The sequence below is a fragment of the Solanum verrucosum genome, unplaced genomic scaffold (genome assembly GCF_900185275.1).
Source record: "Solanum verrucosum unplaced genomic scaffold, falcon-dt-bn FXZP01000060.1, whole genome shotgun sequence".
NCBI lineage: Eukaryota > Viridiplantae > Streptophyta > Magnoliopsida > Solanales > Solanaceae > Solanum > Solanum verrucosum.
In genome coordinates, this window is record NW_026020129.1 from 6,490,977 (window position 1) to 6,503,312 (window position 12,336).

The window sequence follows — 12,336 nt, forward strand, 5'->3', positions numbered from 1 at the left end:
GTATCTAGAGAGTATTGAGGGGTTCACCTGAATCCATCGATAATAAATTACGGAATATAATATTTGAGACTTTTGATCTAAAATATAGAATTTGCGACTAGTTATAAGGAGAGAAAATGATATTTTTAAGTCATTGTTATGTCTCCAGTATTAATTTTCCAACCTCTTTGTCATGCCTTTTTTTCCATCTGTCAAGGAAGCTTCACCAAGCCAAAGAGGAAATACAACAATTCAAAGCAATTTCATTTTCTCCAACAAAAAGATGTAGAGTTTTCTTTGTGATTTTAGATATTTTGTGTGTTCAACATGCAGAGTCGACAGAATTAGGATATATTAATTAAGTTTCTGGTTCAGTTGAATTCAATACTATATAGCTTTAATTCAAACTTTGTATACTAAAATTTCGAATTCATATGTTTCAAATCCAGTTTTGTCTATGTTGACGAATACTATCATATATGTTGTCATAGTATTAGTTTTGTGCATGTCAAAGTCATAGTTGAAGAGGATAAGCATTGTGATGGTCATGGAGAAACAAATCCTTGAAGGAGTTGATGAAGTAAAACATTTGAATCTTGAAAAATCTTTAATTACTACAAGTTATAGGAATAGAATTTCAAAATGATTCAAGTCAATTATTTTAGTAAAATGGCTGCAAATTTAGGCAATAAAGTACTACATGCATGGTTTAATATCCTTTTATATAGGTTACTTCCATCTTTCTCTCCTTTTTTTTTTATTTGTTAAACTCTATATATTTTGCTCTAACTTTATAATATAATGTTGCTTCCATTGAGCTTCGATGTACAAAAAGATGGTCTTATATTTTGAAAGTTGTATATTTCTGGTCCAATAGCACTTTATATATCTACGTACTTATTTGAAACTATTGAGTCTGCTAACTAAATACGCTGCTTCTTTATAAAATGAACACGTACTCTAACAGATTCTTGCAAAAATGACGTGCACTATTTTAAAAAATAATCACACATCTATGGACGGTTATCAATAGTTATCTTTTAATATCTTGATCGATAGTGGGGTGGAACCTTGGTTACAAGTTACAATAATGGGTTCGGAAGAATTCAATGACCTTGACTCAAAATCATGCATTTGTCTTTAAAAAATTAATATGTTCTATGTATAACACAGTACGTAAAGAGAATTATGATTCAGAACCAATAAAATAAAAATCATAGTTACATCATATGTATAAAAATATACAATAACAATATATCTAGTATAGTCCCACAAAATGGTACGAGTGATTCCATTATTGTGTACGTATAAAAATTAAAATCAATGAAAATACTCATTATTCTTTCTCTATGGTAGCAAAAGTGTGCATTTTATCTAACATTTATGAACTACAAGTTGCTCATCATGTTGCTCCAATTACATATGCTAATTAACACGAGGTCGATAATGATTATATCGATATTTATCTTCCTAGATATATATAATCTTCATCTATTGCTCTATTATTGAGATTTCACGATACATTAACAACAATATTGTAATTAGTCACAAAATAAAGTTACAGGTAAGCCTTTTTAAATATGATGTTTATAATTTTGAAAATAAGTCAGATTGTTTGTTATAACAAGACACAAGTAAATGTTATCTAATAGTGTAAAGATTTCTTATACTGACAATGTATATAACTTAAATTTTATCGCAAATTATCTCAAAATTATTTTTTAAGGGTCGGCAAGACTTGTTGGTGGATCTTGCATTTTCGTGAAGTCAATTTCATGGGCGGAAATGCTAAACATTTTATTATATTACATATATGGAAGTTTTTCACATATGAAAAGTACTCTACTATTTGCATTTTTCACGTTTTTACTTTTGTAAATAAAAAAAATACATATTGGCCACACAAATAAAAAATCTTTATGTAAGGTTTCCATCAATATATTACATATACATCTCCTTGGCAAAGCACTACAGAATTGAATGCTTTAGTGGACATATCTTTTGGTTCAAGCAAGTGCTCCAAGAAATGACCCTTCATAAATCATAATCATTCTTGTTGAGAAAGTGAAAAAAAAAATCTATAATGTTCACTTAAAATGCCAAAAAAAAAAAAAAAAAAAAAAAAGAAGAGAAGAGAAGTGCCCCAAATAACATATAAAAAAAAGATTCCCACTAGCACTTTTTTGTGCCTTCATCATATCTTTTCACTAAATAGGGAAGAGATTGCACGCAAATGAGACTTATTAAGAGTTTGAGGTTGACTTTTAAAATTATTTCTTTAAAAAAATTGTACACCTTTTTTTTCCCACTTTGTGTTGGAAAAGTGGAGAGGTTGAGTATATGTCCATCACTTGGTTTCTATTATTATTTATAAGAAAAATAACACTTTTATTTCACACGATAGAGTTTTATAAGAAAAATAACATTTTTATTTCACGCGATAGAGTTTTATAAAGTTTGTAAATCTCCATAAAATTCTATAGAGTGTTATTCAGATTTCAATCTCAAATATAAGTTGTTTTGAATCTATAATTTTAAAATATTGTAAGATACATATTTTCTAGTCTTCTTATATATTATTAGACAATTTTTATTTTACTTTTGTAGTTCAGTAGGCTCAATAATGTCAATTTTTTTAGTATGATATTAGAGCAGACAACAAGGTTTTGAATATCATGAATCTCACAACCACCCATCATCAAAATTATATATTTTCTTTAATACTTATCTTTATTATTTTGATTAGTGAAAGTGTTGATTAACTAAGATGGTTAAGGGGGAGATAAAAGGTAACTTAGACTTTATGATTATGAATAGTTATGATTAATAGTAGAGCTGTCAATATGGGCTAGGCCCGTTGGGCCGGCTTGACCTAACCCGTGATTTGATAGGATTGGGCTATGATTTTTGGAGTCCATTTTAGAAAATGGCTTTTTAGCCCGGCCTGAATAAGTCTGCCGATTTGTAAGGCTTGAAAAATATGGATAGGGCCAGCCCGTGGGCCAAATAAAAATAAAATAGAGTATTAAAAATAACAAGAGTTTAAACTCAAAATCTGTTTAGAATTTGAAATATTACAATTTAAATACAAATTATTTTTATAAAATATGTACTACATAAAATAAAATTTCTAGGGAATCACTACATAGGCCGTAGCCTATGGAATATTGTCATAGTTTTGGTGTTTTATTATGATCATTGGAAAACAATTAGGTTAATATTTCTATTTAGCTATTTATGCTTTTACTTGAAATCAAACTTAATAAATATTATAAAGATAAATTTATTTGTGAATTTGATTAATAAGTAGTAACACGAACACCATGTAATATTGTCTTGTCGATATTTATGATAATATTTTAAAATTATAATTTAATTTTAAAAATTATAAAAAATATAATTTTAAGAAAAGATGGTTGGCCTGGCAAAGCCCGTAGCCCACGTACTTGTGGGCTGGGCAGACCATTTTCTAGCCCATCACAAAAATAAGCTAGTCCAATCTGACCCGTCAAATTTCAAAGCCTGTATAGGTTAACCCAAATAGAGGGGGTCAGCCCATATTGACAGCTCTAATTAAGAGACATATCTTTCTTATGATGAAGCATTGAAATATTTTAAAAGGCATATTACAAAGAGTGTTGATATTATTAAATGCAAAATCGCACGTGAAAGTTGGAGTAGTGATTTTTTTATTCATCGACTTTCAAATCATACGCCAATAATAGAATTTTTCTCTTTAAAAAAACGCGCAAGCAAGTGATCATTTTAGGAGGTTGTTCAATATAATAATGCAACTTTATTTAATGGGTTTTGGGGATAGAAGCTTTAAGTTAAAGCAAGTTGCCAAGTGATATATATGTATTACTGCTTAATATTATTGTTATTGCTATTATTATTATTAATTGCAAACTGCTATATAATATAGTATAAACTTAATTAAGATAAGATTTTGGCAGATGAATTATGAAGTATTTTTTTTTCTTCAAAATGATTGATTTATGGCATATGAATTATGAAGGCTAAGCGTGAATACATTGTTACACGTATCATACACTAATAACCACATATTTGAATTTAATTTCACAAATAATATTTAAAAAGAATAAAATATATGTAAATCTTAACTCTATTATCATGTAGTGAAAACTGAAAATAGAAAAAGTTTGTGGGGTAAGAGGGGACAATGAGCTGAGGATGTATAGCGTCCATTAACTTTAGTGTAAATCAATAGTGGAGCAATTTTAATTAGTGGATAGAAATGATGGCACATATATATTGTCATAACATAATCTTGTCACCTCATCCACTAATTAAATGGAACACTTTTTGGGTATTTTTCATTACTTTTAAGTGTCAATAAGAAACAAAATGAACGCACACATTTTTTTTTAAAAGTTTTTTCACTAGTTATTGTATATCGTTGAGAATCGATTAATTTAGATTTATATTATCATAAAATTCATTTAAAAAAAAAAACACTTTCATAAAATTCTAACGATCAAAACTCGAACCCAAAATCTTTAGGAACTTGAGAAAAAGATCTCGATCATCTAGCTAGGGCACAAAATCATTTTATTAGTTGGCTTTCAAAAGTGTAACACTTCTAAAGTTCTCGCGATGGGACATTATGCTTGTTCTTTTGAGGCTTTCTCGCAGTAAAGTATTTAGATTAATTAATTATTCTATAAGATTTGTTGCAAGTAGGCCGGAAGTCTGAATCTAGTAGCTCGCATGAGTATTCAGTCGAATTCAATAGATTTTGCTTAATGTATTAAATTTGTATTAATAAATTCATAAAATATGTACAAAATTGGATTTACAGTTCAAAATTTTCACTTAAAATTGTCATTATAAAATTCAGAACCCATAAAATTAAAAATTTTATTTTGCCTCCGACTGCAATAAGTTAATTGTTGTTGTAATCATACCAATAAGTAATAAAGAGCATTTTAGAGCTCCAATTTCTTATATATACTAGATAATATGCACGGGTCCAATAATATAAATGGTATATTTTAGGGCTAATAACCGAGTTTTTGAAGCGATTGTTTGCGTGGATAAAGGAATAAGTTTTTTTTATCACAAACCTGTACTTTCTTTGACGCTATTTAAGGCATAATAAGACTACCCACATACAACATTTTTGAAATATTTTATGTTGTCAATTATCATGATTTATAGTATTTTTACGATAGATTCACTTCAAGAATCAGTGGAATTTTTTGTATTTTTTTTCAAAACATATTTTATGTTGTCAATTATTATGATTTATAGTATTTTTATGCAATTTTTAAATATAAAAAAAATAAGACAAATAAATTAAAATGGACCCAATATATGTTATTTTTGTTGTCTCAATTTATGTGACACAAATGAAATTTGGAGAGTCATCCAAATTTTCATATTATTTTTTAAAATGTTTGAAGTTATTAATTATTGTGATTTATAATATTTTTATGTAACTTTGAATAATGTACATTACTGGTCACTTTGTCCTAATTTATGTGATATGGATAAAATTACAAAATTAACCCTTTTAAAATGTCTTTCAGATATTTTAAGTTGTTAATTATTATTATTTATAATACTTTTTTGGTAATATTAAAATGATATGTGTTATTTTTTTTGTCCCAATATATGTGAGCCTGATAGAATTCTAAGAGTCAACCTATTTTATTATATAGCTTTAAAATATTTTAAAGTTTTTAAAGTCATTTGTAAATGATATATGTTACTTCCTTGATTGGGACTTTTCCATTTGTGAGATATATATATATATATTCTATATTATTTTAAAAGGAAGTTTATGCCCAAGTTCTACTATATAATAAATATAATATATAATATTCAAGAAAGTCTCAATCTTGAATATTATATATTATACTTGGGTATAAAATAGAATTTTAAAAGTCTCACAAGTATAATATATAATATTCAAGATTGGGAAAAGTCCCAATCTTGAATATTATATATTATACTTGGGCCTAAACTCTCTTTTATTTGTACTAAAAAAAAAAAAAAAGGGGGAGTTTATGCCCATATATAATATTCAAGAAAGTCCCAATCTTGAATATTATATATTATACTTGGGTATAAAATAGAATTTTAAAAGTCCCACAGGTATAATATATAATATTCAAGATTGGGAAAAGTCCCAATCTTGAAAATTATATATTATACTTGGGTCTAAACTCTCTTTTATAATATAGTAGAAACTACTATATAATAAATATAATATATAATATTCAAGAAAGTCTCAATCTTGAATATTATATATTATACTTGGGTATAAAATAGAATTTTAAAAGTCCCACAAGTATAATATATAATATTCAAGATTGGGAAAAGTCCCAATCTTGAATATTATATATTATACTTGGCCTAAACTCTCTTTTATAATATAGTAGAAAAAATAATAATAAAAAGGGAGTTTATGCCCATATATAATATTTAAGAAAGTCCCGATCTTGAATATTATATATTATACTTGGGTATAAAATAGAATTTTAAAAGTCCTACAAGTATAATATATAATATTCAAGATTGGGAAAAGTCCCAATCTTGAATATTATATATTATACTTGGGTCTAAACTCTCTTTTATAATATAGTAGAATATATATAGGGGTGTGCAAAAACTGAACCAAAAAAGTGTTATTGGTTTATTGTTATTGGGTTATTGGATTAACGATTTTTTAATGGTCTTATAAAAAAAATTATCGGGTTATCGGTTCAGTATTGGTTTTCAATATTGAGTTATTGGGTAAACCGATAACCCATTAAGACTAGTAATTTACTACATTTACTTGTACATAAATATTATATATTAATCTCAATACGTTACTAGTTATTATCTTTAGCCTTTAGCCTTCAGTTCACACTTCAAAGTGACCTTTAGTTCACAGCTTCACATTATACAAAACGTCAAAATCTAAAGTAAGAACATTATTCCTCTTAATTTATCTTGTGTTACACTTGTATAGTTTTTTCATTACATTATTGTGTTGTTGCGTCAAATTTATTAGAGAAGTCATATATTTATTTTATAAGTAATTTCTTATTGGTTAAACTGAAAACCGAACCGTTAAGGATCAAACCGATAAACCGAAAACTGATAAAAAATCTCTTATTGATTTGGTTATTGGTTTAACATATTTAAAAATTGAAAACCAATAAACTGAACCGATAATATATAAAATCAAAAATGATGGAAATTCAATTGAAAAAATCCTAATTTTCATTTTTTTTTCATTATACACAAAATTTAATCATAACAGCTTCTCACCAACAACATAATTGAAGTGGTTAGAATGGTCAATTTATACATCAAGTAATTATTTACTTTTAAATTTTCTTAATTTTCCATTTCCATTTCCATTTCCATTTCCATTTCCATGCATATATGTTTAGTATTTTTTATCCTAATTTGTCTTTATTTCTTATATATCATCAACTTCTAATAAAATATTTAATTATATAATCACATACAAGTTCTGTCTCTAGCTCATTAATATATGCTTCTTATAAACTTTATTTTTTTTTATTAATATGTCATGTGTACTTTGGCGTTATTAGGTTCGAGAAGTACACATGGCGATATTATAATTCATACAAAGCGACAAAAATTTAAATATTTATTATATTATGGCCATGCTATATATATATTTAACACTATCCAGCGTGTCACACGTTAGAGACAGAAAAAAAATTATATTATATTATTATATTAACATGTATATTGAAAACTTTTACGTGTAAAAAACACGTATGATTATATTATACTATATAGTCAATTGGGCCCTATATAGTTGGAATTAGATTAATGAAGAAAGAAAGTGAGAAGAAAGCCAGTAAAATAGACCACCTGTTTTAATTGTTTTTTCTTAATAATATATATGAGACGCGTCTGTTATATATGTGTCATACAAAATCCCTCTGGTTTAGTAGATTTCATAAAGTATATTCTATAAATAAAGATGGAGGAAAATAATATTATTCTGCTTGTGTACATGTTAAACATATAATTTATTTATGTTTACAGATAACGAGACACTAAGGGCCCGTTTGGCCATAGATTTCCCAAATAATATTTGAGGAAAAATTTGGCAAATAATGTTTGTCCATATAATTTGCCATTATTTGGCAAATATCCCAAATTCCCAAATACTAGTTTTTTCTAGTATTTGGGCCAAATCTCATTATTTGGGATCTTTTGAAAATTAAAATTTTACACCAAACTTTTATCTTTTACAAAAACACCCTCCATAGTAATGTTTACGTTATATTACATAATTTTTTACGTGAACACCAAAGTAGTGATGAAATATTCAGTGATGATATGATTATTGATGAAAATGATGAACAATCGGGTCATGGTAACAAAGTCATGTGTTTTTGTCTACTTCACGATGTATGAAATGATGCTTGTTGCACTCACTCCAAACTATCACATTGCTCTAGTGTCATGAACACTACTTGTTATTTGTTGTAACGAAGATCCAATTGACTTGTAATACAAATTTATGATTAGTTTTGATAGTTTTTAAAACTTATGGGTATAAATCATATTTTTCTAAAAAAGTGAAATATATTTCCCAAATACTATGGCCAAACACATGGTGAAATTTCACCCAAATTTTTACCCAAATAATATTTGCCAAGAATATTTGGAAATTTATGGCCAAACGCTAGCTAAAAGCTGCAAAGTTAGGACTTATTAAGTACATAAATTATATCTACTTTAATTAATTAGCTATATTGTTTATTTTGATTCAAAATATACTCTTCTCACATTTTACTAAAAACCGAGTGAGTACTGCCATGTGATTATTTTAGGCCAATTAATTAATATGGAGATAAAAATTGATAAAAAATTAACTCATTTTCAATTCTCAATTTACACAAACAAATCTTTTCAACAGAAAAAAGAATATCTTTGATAAGAAATGAGATTGGTTACAATAAAAATTATTTGCAATTAAAATTAAAAAAAATAGAATATCAAACTCTTCATGAACTTTAAACTATAAACATTCTACCCCACATAACTTAAAATTAGATATTACTTTCTCTGTCTCAATTTATGTGATACATTTCATTTTTTGATAGTCAAATAGTTTAAGTTTGATTGAGAAGTTGCTCATGGAATCTTCAATTTTTTTAAAAATAAAATTTATATATTTATAAACTACGTAAAAAATAGTATTATATAATTGACAATTCGGCTACGTGTCCTTTGGACCCTTCGCCCGCCCGCCACCAGTGGAAGCAAGCTAGCCCCCTATGTTGGAAAGTTGGGGGAAGAGTGCATTTCCATCGCGAAAGATTCAATCCAGCCACATGTTCCCCTCCACTCAATATCCGAGAGAGGGTAGGCTTTTGGCGGCCGCAGAGACGGTGGATAACGCAACGGATGATAATATGTACTTGGAAATAAGCAGATCATAGATAAGTTTTTTCATGCCTCGACTCTCCACCGAATGATCCTATCTCTCGACAAAGATCGTGTGAGTGTGCAGTTATGCTTCGGATGCTTCACTAAAAATATTTAAAAAATATATGAAAAATTATGATAAAAAATAGACATGTTTAAATCTCAAAATTTGAAATGTATCACATAATTAAATTGGGAGAGAGTATACGATAGATATTATGATATCGACCTCCACTATTTTGGAGAAAAGAAGAAACTTAATGGATGATGACATCAAGCTAGACATGTCATTTGCCACGCCATATATTTCTACAAGTCAAAACGTATACGATTCAACAAATACTTGGGATGTTGTAATTTCAACTTCTAGAATAATCTTATTCTAACCAATCTCATCTTAAATATATAGACTTCAAAAATATTTTCACTATCTCAAATTATCTATCGTGATTTTCAAAAATAGTTTTCTCAAATTATTGTTAATTTATAAATTCAAAACAAAATTAATTATTTTTTATAATTTTATCCTTACTAGTAATTATTTCTTGAGTAGACCACAAACACCTCAATATAGTAAATATTTAATGAGGATGTATTTATCTTAAGACACAATTGAGTGTCTTATAATTAATATGTTTTTAAGAGAAGTGTAAAAGAGAAACACAACAGATAATGTGAGACGACGAGAGTATATCTTAACAAAGATGTTGCAAATTCATGTTCATTGTCACTGGCTGCTTCAAACTATAGGCCGTCCATGTTAGTTATATCTATACCTTTATTTTTTGTGAAATTTCTTGGAATGCACCATGTAGCTTCGTTATCATGTTCCTTTGTTTATTTATGTAACATATTTTTCTTGTGAGTTCGCACATATATAATGACAATACATAACAAAACAAGAATAAAAATTATCCATGCGAAGAAAGCAAGATGATTCAAAAAATAATATTTACGTTATTTCAAGGTGCATATAGTTCCGTCACTATGTACAACAGGATCAAAGCAACTGATATTGGTAGCAAAATCGATAAATAAAATAGTTTGTGATTCAAATCAATAAACTAAAAGGCTTAGATCAGTCTCTAGCGGTCTTGCATACTGTTGGACCATTGTGCACGAATCTAACCTCCCTTATTACATTTGCAAGATGAATTTTATTGCAAGTTTGCAACGTCTAATTTGTTTTTTCCATCTTGAAGAATCTAAGTTGATTATTTCACAAAAATAAAGTCAACAAAGTAAAAGAGTTCATTTGATTTGTGGAATAAAAGAAAAAGATAATTAAGTATGAGGCGATCAGAGGCAGAGCCAGGATTTCATATCAGTGGGTTCTAAATTTTTAAAAAGAACAACGATCTTAACCTAAAGTAACAATCATCAAATTAATGAAAAATTACAAGTATTTAATTCACTAAAAATGAATAAGGAAACAAATGAAAAGGGAGAGACAAGAGTACACACCAGAGGCCAGATGTTGGATAGCAGCAATTGGATCAACACTAAAAGTTAGAACCCTAACTTTTGGAGAAAAAAAAATTGAGTTAAACTTTTTGAATGTGAGTAGAAACATTCTGCAGGGGTGAACAATCTCGCTGGGTGCTCAGCGACCACTGGGCCAAACGTTTCAGTGTGTTTATGGGTTCGCAGGAAATATATATATATACACATTATACTTCATATTTTAATATAAATCTAGAGTCTACGGAAAAGTTAGTGGATTCGGTCGAACCCCCTTCCGCTGAGTAGCTCCGCCCCTGAAGGCGACCAAACTTTCATGCATATATGTTACCTTTAATTTGATCTAAACCAATTTAAGTTGATTTTTCTTTGTACAAACTTTGATTATTTAAAGTTACTTGGTAGAAAAGTAAACGATAGATGCCAAATTTTTCTTCCATTTTTTGAGAAAAAGAGTTTCAATAGCTTTTCGTGGAGTCGGTTTAAGAGCTTAACAATTGATTTTTTTTTATCTCTACCGAAATAAAATCGTGCTTTAAATATAAAAATATATTGTAAATAAAAGTGAAAAAATAATAAAATCAATTTGACTTAGCCTCATTAATTAGTGAAGGAAAAGATCAAACAATACTTGAGAATGGCTATTATTGCAATTGCAAGCGCCTTCTCATTTCATATGCCTTTACTACATTTTGACTTACTTAATTCTTTGATTTATCCCTTTTTATAGTTTATATGGTTGGAGAAGACATAAAATTTGAATAATCTTTAGAAATAGTGAGTTCAAAATAAAAAAAAAGGTTTGTATATCAAAATCAATAAATTAAAAATCCTAGATCAGTCTCTAGCACTTAGCTAGGTCTTGCAAATTACATTGTGCACAAAACTAATCTCCTTTATTACACAATATCAATGTTGATTTTCATAAAGATTAATATGTATGTATGTTTAGTACTTTCGCCTCGCTCAAAGTAAATTCTTTAATACAACTAAAATTATTATATCTTTACCATCTAAATTTTGAGATATTACACCGCAAAAATATAAACTTAAGCTCCACATTCTTTTTTATTTTAATATCGGAATATCTTCGACCACTCTTTTGTTACTTAAGTTGTTGAACGACAAAAACTAAAGAACATAAATTTGAGGGATATAATTTAAATTTAAATACCACTCCGAAATAAGATATTTGTGCGAATGATCCTAAATTAAATTATGAAATATTTGTACTCTTTACCCGTTTAGTTCCGGGGCCCAAGTTCTTAAATTGGATAATTGGTCCAAGATACATGGATTCTAGCCTGGCCCAATCTTGTACATGTTTGTTTAGATTGGAGTTTTGTAAGTATCTCCATTTTGGGTCCTAAGTTTTTATTTCTATTTTTGAAATTATACTTATATACTTAGGTCTTAGCAAATTAGTCTTTAGAATAATATTAGAGCTGAATTTAATATTTTTAA